The sequence below is a fragment of the Cyanistes caeruleus genome, chromosome 1 (assembly GCF_971803275.1).
Source record: "Cyanistes caeruleus chromosome 1, bCyaCae1.hap1.1, whole genome shotgun sequence".
Lineage (NCBI taxonomy): Eukaryota > Metazoa > Chordata > Aves > Passeriformes > Paridae > Cyanistes > Cyanistes caeruleus.
In genome coordinates this window covers 85,423,591-85,429,854 of record NC_141701.1, presented here as the reverse complement: position 1 = coordinate 85,429,854, position 6,264 = coordinate 85,423,591, and the positions used below count along the sequence as shown (strand labels likewise).

Below are 6,264 nucleotides of genomic sequence, written 5' to 3'. Positions count from 1 at the left end.
AATACAGCTTCTTAAAATAAGGGCCATACCTTTGCCATTCTTCTGTGAAAAGCATGGTGATGATGAGTGTCTAATGTCTTTATTGTGATCTTTCCTATTCTGGGGAGCTGTTGCATTCCCTATGGTGCTTTAAAGTGGCAATAATAGAAGAGCAGCAGCAGATCGACGTGGTAGGGCAATAGCAGCCCACAAATTATGTTTTTCATTTCTCCTTTGGATGGTCAGCAATGCAGTATGTGAGCTCCTAAACCATCCATCTACCCTTCTCTGCTCTGCCAGGGTGGCACTGTCTGCTTTGTGCCTTGTGCTGCTGGCCCACCCGTGCATCTGCCGGGAGCAGGGGGCTCCTCCCTTCCAGCTTTCTGAAAGCTGTCTCTTGGGAAAGACAGGTGCGACACAGAAGGATGCAGGCGGATGGGGGTTTGGAGAGAAAGGAAGGACAGCCTTGGTGATCACTTTCAGGGTGAAATTTTCTCTCGGAGTATTAAAACTGCCCTGTGTTGGACAAACTGAATAAACAGCTCCTTCCTAAGATTTTGCAAAAAAAGCCAACAACCCAAACAAACTGCAAAAAACAAAACCCAAACAAACAAACAAAAAATATAAGGCTGACAGTGGAACTAGTGGAACTGATGCAGGACCATCACATTCCTGTTTTCCACCGATTCTGGATCAGCTGGTATTGAGACAGCACAGGAGCTTAATGCTCTGACCGTTCTCAATTCAAGGGCTGATCACACCTACTGTAAAGAGGAGACTCAGGACAAAATACTGAATTGCCACACTGAGCTCACTGTAGTTTGCATGCAGCAATTTTGTGTCCATCCACACTGTGAGGTATCACAAGGAGAGCATTATTGAACCTTCAGTCCAGAGAGTCTGGGGCATTTGTCAGCTAAATAAAGCAAATGTAAATATACACATGGAATCTCTGGTGGGCCAATTGTGCAGTTTTGATCTTCTGCAATTCCAAACGCTACAGTAAGCTTTTGATAACATTTGACTTCTGAGTTGTTTTTTTCTTTCTTTGATCAGTTGGTGTAGCATGCCAGTTGTGGGTGGGGAGATGAAAACTCCACAACTCGTGAAGCAAATGCTCGTGAGACAAAGCAGCCTCATTTATTATGCAGAGCTCACTTTTATACTCGATTCAAAACTCATGGGCTTAGCTATTGGCTGGTGTCTCTCTCCACCCACTCTCTCCACTCAGATCTCTGGCCAGTGATGTGCTTCTCAGCTTCAATGGAGGTGGCTGAGGGTCCCCTGTAATTTATCCAGGGACATGTTCAGGCATGAACCAGGCCAGAAGAATTGGGTTTGTCCAGTCCAGGCCAGCTGTACTGTGACAATACTGTGACAAGTTGGTTTGCCTGGTTTGGTTCTTCTGCTGTTCAGCTTTGCATCGTGTATGGGGCTGAAGGTGTGGTCTAAAGGAAGAGAGATGGCTTAATTTATAAGAATTGCTTGGTTAAAAAGGTGTCAGTCTCATTCAGTGGTGATTTGCCAACAAGTACTAGGCAAAGAAAGAAATTGCCGTTTATTTGTGTGTGCTTAGAGGTCATTGTTGCCAGTTATGACATTCCTTTGTTAAATGAATAGGGAAAATAAACTGATCCAAAAATGCTATCTGAATTTACAGAGAAATGTCTTAATTCTGATTTGAGAAGAAGGAAAGGTCCTCTTGAAATGGACAAAAAGATTGGTACATTTTTAGTACTTTTCCCAATAATGAATTTATCTGAGCAGAAGTCTTCAATTTTAGCATTAATGGGAATTTAATAAGCCTATTATTTTTTTAACTTTAACTGAACTTGCATTAATTTCAACCATTCTTTGTACTAAAAATCTCAGCCAATTTATCAAAATTTAGTGCTACCTTATATGCGGGAGTTGGCATGTGTCTGCCAATAGTGTCAAGCACAGTATCCTCAACATACAGGTCAGTCTGGCATTCTCCATCTAATAGTTAACCCCACTAAGCTCTGCAATTGATCCAAAGCAGTAATGTTGGTTTGACAGTTGCAACTTCTGCTTTCATCTCAATTTCCTTATTTCCTGAATAGTCTATTAATTGAATACAGTGAATAGAAGTGTTATAAATGCAACGGCAGATTAAAGATTAACAAAGATAAATTTATTATAAATTAATAAAGCAACGAACAGCGAGGAAAAACCACAATAAATGGACAGCGCAGCGCTGGGTGGACAGGGTCTATACGCAAGGTATAGGTGTTCCCAAATCCACGTCTGAGGGTTCTTTGGCCTGGGTTTTTATAGGGATTTTATGTCCCCAGGCTAGAATTCCAACCAGTTTCCATTCACCAAGTGTCCCTGATTGTCAGGTGAATGGATTTCCTGGCCTAGAACATTGAGTCAGTAAGTGTCCGGGCAGAGTCTCCTCAAATGCAAAGTGAGTCTGTATGTATTTTAACATATTTCATCACAGCAGAATCGAGGGATCCGGGCTAGCGCCGATGGATATCTCGGAGGAGTAGTCTCTTCTTTGTCTTTCTTGATTGAGTTTCTGTAGTATGGGTTTGGCGGGTGTGGTGTTCGATTCTGGCAACGACCATTTTCCTGGGGCTCGTCCCTTTTGTCTTGCTTGATGGTCTCCAGCTGAAATCGGCCGGGCGTTGCCTTTATCTGGAGGTAGACTTTTAGGCTGGTTCTTTTGTTTCTATGATGGCCTGTGTCCTGTCTTTTCCTCCGAATTGATGAGCCTGCTGAAGCTTGTTATCTCGGGGGGTTCTTTTGCAATCCGTGACTTTGGAAAAGGAATTCTGCCTCGACCTGGAGGAGAATTCCTTATTCCATATTTTCATTAGTTATAATTACACATACTTTATTTAAACCTTTTATTCCGAATTTTTATTTACCCAATTCTTTATTACAGTCCCCCACCTAATAATTTGATCATATTAAAAATTCGTGTTTACATACTTTTTCAGAGGAATATCGGGTTAGATAATGTCGTTTTCCTCTTTGTCTGACTCTCCTACATTTTCTGGGGACAACATATGTTTGTTTTCAAATTCTCTCAATGCTTTGACCGCATTTCTACTCTCTTTTTCTTCTTCTAACTTCATGATTTTTGAAAGAAGGGTAGCATTTCCTTATGCCTTTTCTGGGTCTATTGGGAGAGAGGCAATCTGCATTCCTTGAACGACAGAATGTATCAGTCTGATCAGACAAGGAATTAGGCAGGGTAGGAAGATGACTCCGGCAATTGAACATCCTATAAAGAATACTAGCTTTTTCCACCATGCCCCTTGCCCAAAAATTTGATCCCACCAAGAGGCTTGTAAAATCGAATTCCATTTCTGGACGGGTACATGGGCTACTTTCTTTATTTCAGCAGCTAGACCCTTTATAGTTTCTCCGAAGTCATCTATTTCCATGCAACACTCTGACTCGTTATATCTGCCACACACTCCTCCCTCCTCAGCTAGCAAATAGTCGAGAGCGAGTCTGTTTTGGTAGACAAAGGCTCTCATCTGGGAATGTTGTTTTGCTAGGAGTTCCAGGGCTTCTGAAGTGTGGTTTGAAACAACTTCTACCACAGCCTGTAACCTAATGAGCCGATTGAGGAGGTAGATTGGGGTCCTGTATCCCCAACTGCCATCATTTGCCCATGTTGCCGGTCCATAATATTGTATGATCCTTTCGGCGGGCCATTCCTCCCCCTTCCACTGGTGGTTACCTCCGGCTATTGGTAGCTCCCGTTTCAATTCCCTCTTTTGTCGGGCTAGAGTTTCAAAGAGGGGAGCACCTAAAGACCTGCTTTCATCTTTAGGTAATGTAAAGAAGAAAGGCCGAATTATCCCGAGTGTGCATGACCCCTTCCAATTTCTGGGTAATTCACTGTATGCTTTCTTTCCGCATATCCAGTAAATCCCATCTGGTGCCTTCCAATCTCTGTTAAGTTTTGCCGGGTCCTCCCAATATTCCCTCAGGCCGAGAAAGGCATGGAAGGGATTTGCCCCGTCCTGTTTGTTCCAACATAAACCAATTAGATCTACCCATTCGCAATTATTTTCCCGAGATTGGCTCCAATAGCCCTCGGGTGATTCCGGCTGCCAAATTTTTGTCTTTTTATCTGAATTTACCGAGAGAGTTTTTACACACGGGGTGTAACCAACTAGCTCAGTGAATTCCCTTCCTTCCCGACTGACACAAAAAGTTCCAATGATTCTTTTGTCAATCACCCACCCCTCTGGTCGCCGGGTTGTTTTGGATAATTTCAATCCTGTCCACTTAAGTAATTGTTCCGGGGTTAATCCTTCTCCCTTCCATGGCCATCTTTCGGCTGATTTCAGGCCGCCACATATCCAACAATTAGTCAATCCCAATTCGGTAGCTATTTCCTGCATCAGATCTATAAATAGATTCTGATTAGGGCTAGGTAGCTTCCAGTTATCGTATTGTTTTTCTAACTGCTCGTATTGCTCACTGAGAGAGTTTAACCTCTCTTGTTCGAGTCTTTTTCTCTTATTTTCCATTTCCTGCCTCTTTAGTTCAAGAGTCAATTGTTTTATTTTATTTTCAGGGTCTGAACCATCCTCGTCTTTTGCAAAACAGATCACCTGATCAAACTGTAGACACACTCTGTCATCGTCATTTTTCAGTAAATCCAAAACTATCGGTTCATTACTGAATGACACTTTCGTTTCGTGTTTCAGGTTCCTCCCTTCCCAGTACAATTTCCCCCCCATGGTACAATATTTTAAGTTTGCTTTATTGTAACACAAGGGGTTGACTCTGTGATACGCAATGAACGTCGACTGTTTCTTTCCTCCAATCCAGACAGTTTTATTACACTGCCCGCAGACCGAGATTGGGGAAACCCCTCCTATGTCTCTCTTACTTTGTAGATGGGTCGCTTGGACCCCTTTTTCCCCTGTGATATGGGGTTGCCTTTTTCCAGTGCCTATCCCCGGAGTGAAGCACCAAATTTTCCCTTCCAGCTTACACAGGTCCATTTGGGTACCATTGGCCCAACATTCTCCTGCGTGCAATTCCGGAGGACAAGTGATCAATGGCTCGGTTCGTGTGTCAGTTTGGCACTGCTCACACTTCCCCAGGGAGGTCGTCCCTGGAGGCGCCTCGGGGCCCATTCTCTCGGTCCAGCACATGGCTAGGTTCAGGATCGTCAGGATTCCCCACAATCGCATCCCTCTGCCATTCCCTCCGCCCGTACAAGAACATACGGCGGGGATAACCATCTTCTCGGCAGCAAGGACTGTCTTCAGGGGCCCTTGACGTTCTGATGGCAAAACTCCTTTTAAAGGTTGCCCACCGAGATGCCTTGGTCGTGCCGCTCCTGCACGGTACTTTTACGTTTCGGCGGCACTCAATTATTAGAGGTTCCGCTTTACAGTCCAAATGGCCTCGTAATCCCTTTTGGAAAAATCGGAACCACTCCGGAGAGTCGAGTTCCAAGATACCCACCCGGGTAGCAAGTGCTAGAAAAAGGTTGGTCTGTTCTAATTCCTCTTTGTAACACGCGGCACACAACCCTCTCGGTTTTTGCCCTCCCAAACAATGAGTCACCCACGTTTGTTTACAATATGCACACTTAAAATGTACAAAAGGAAAACAATAACATTCAAAATTGGTGCAACTTATCCTTTCTTCGTTGTTCATTTGTTGTTCCGCTGAAGCCTGATTTTCAATTCTCCCGGAGGGGTTACAATTTTCCACTCGGGGGAGTCGCGAACCGAAACTTTCTTCACTCGGGAAGAGTGTGTCCAGCCCTTTTCAGCCGTACGAACTGCGGTGTCTGTAGTCAGGAGGACGAGGAATGGTCCTTCCCAGTGAGGACTGAGGGGTTGCTCTTTCCACACTTTGATCAGTACTTTGTCCCCTGGTTGAATTTGGTGGATCGGAAATCCCAACGTGCTGCTCTGAGGAATCAATCCTCTTCTCCTTAACTCCTGTAAGTTTTTATTTATAGAAATGAGATAAAGTTGGAGTTGCACATCCTCTGTTTGAGGATGTTCAACCGGCATACCATGCTTGTACGGCATTCCATACAACATTTCAAAGGGGGACAGTCCTGTTTCTGAGTTCGGCATGGTTCTTATATTCAGCAATGCCAAGGGGAGACATTTGACCCAGGACATTTTTGTTTCAATTGTCAATTTGGATATTTGTGATTTTAACGTCTGATTCATCCTTTCCACTTGCCCCGAGCTCTGAGGGTGCCAAGGAGTATGATATTGCCATCTGATCCCTAATGCATCGGACAACTGTTTGATAATTTTT

At 43.9% G+C, this 6,264-nt stretch overlaps 2 protein-coding genes across 7 annotated transcripts in view; both read left to right on the top strand.

The window, feature by feature from the left end:
- Positions 1-6,264, top strand: part of DUSP22 (dual specificity phosphatase 22) — a 112,257-nt gene that overhangs the window by 1,104 nt on the left and 104,889 nt on the right. The window lies entirely within an intron of this gene.
- The window catches only part of LOC147655686 (uncharacterized), an 80,437-nt gene that overhangs the window by 33,111 nt on the left and 41,062 nt on the right, over positions 1-6,264 (top strand). The window lies entirely within an intron of this gene.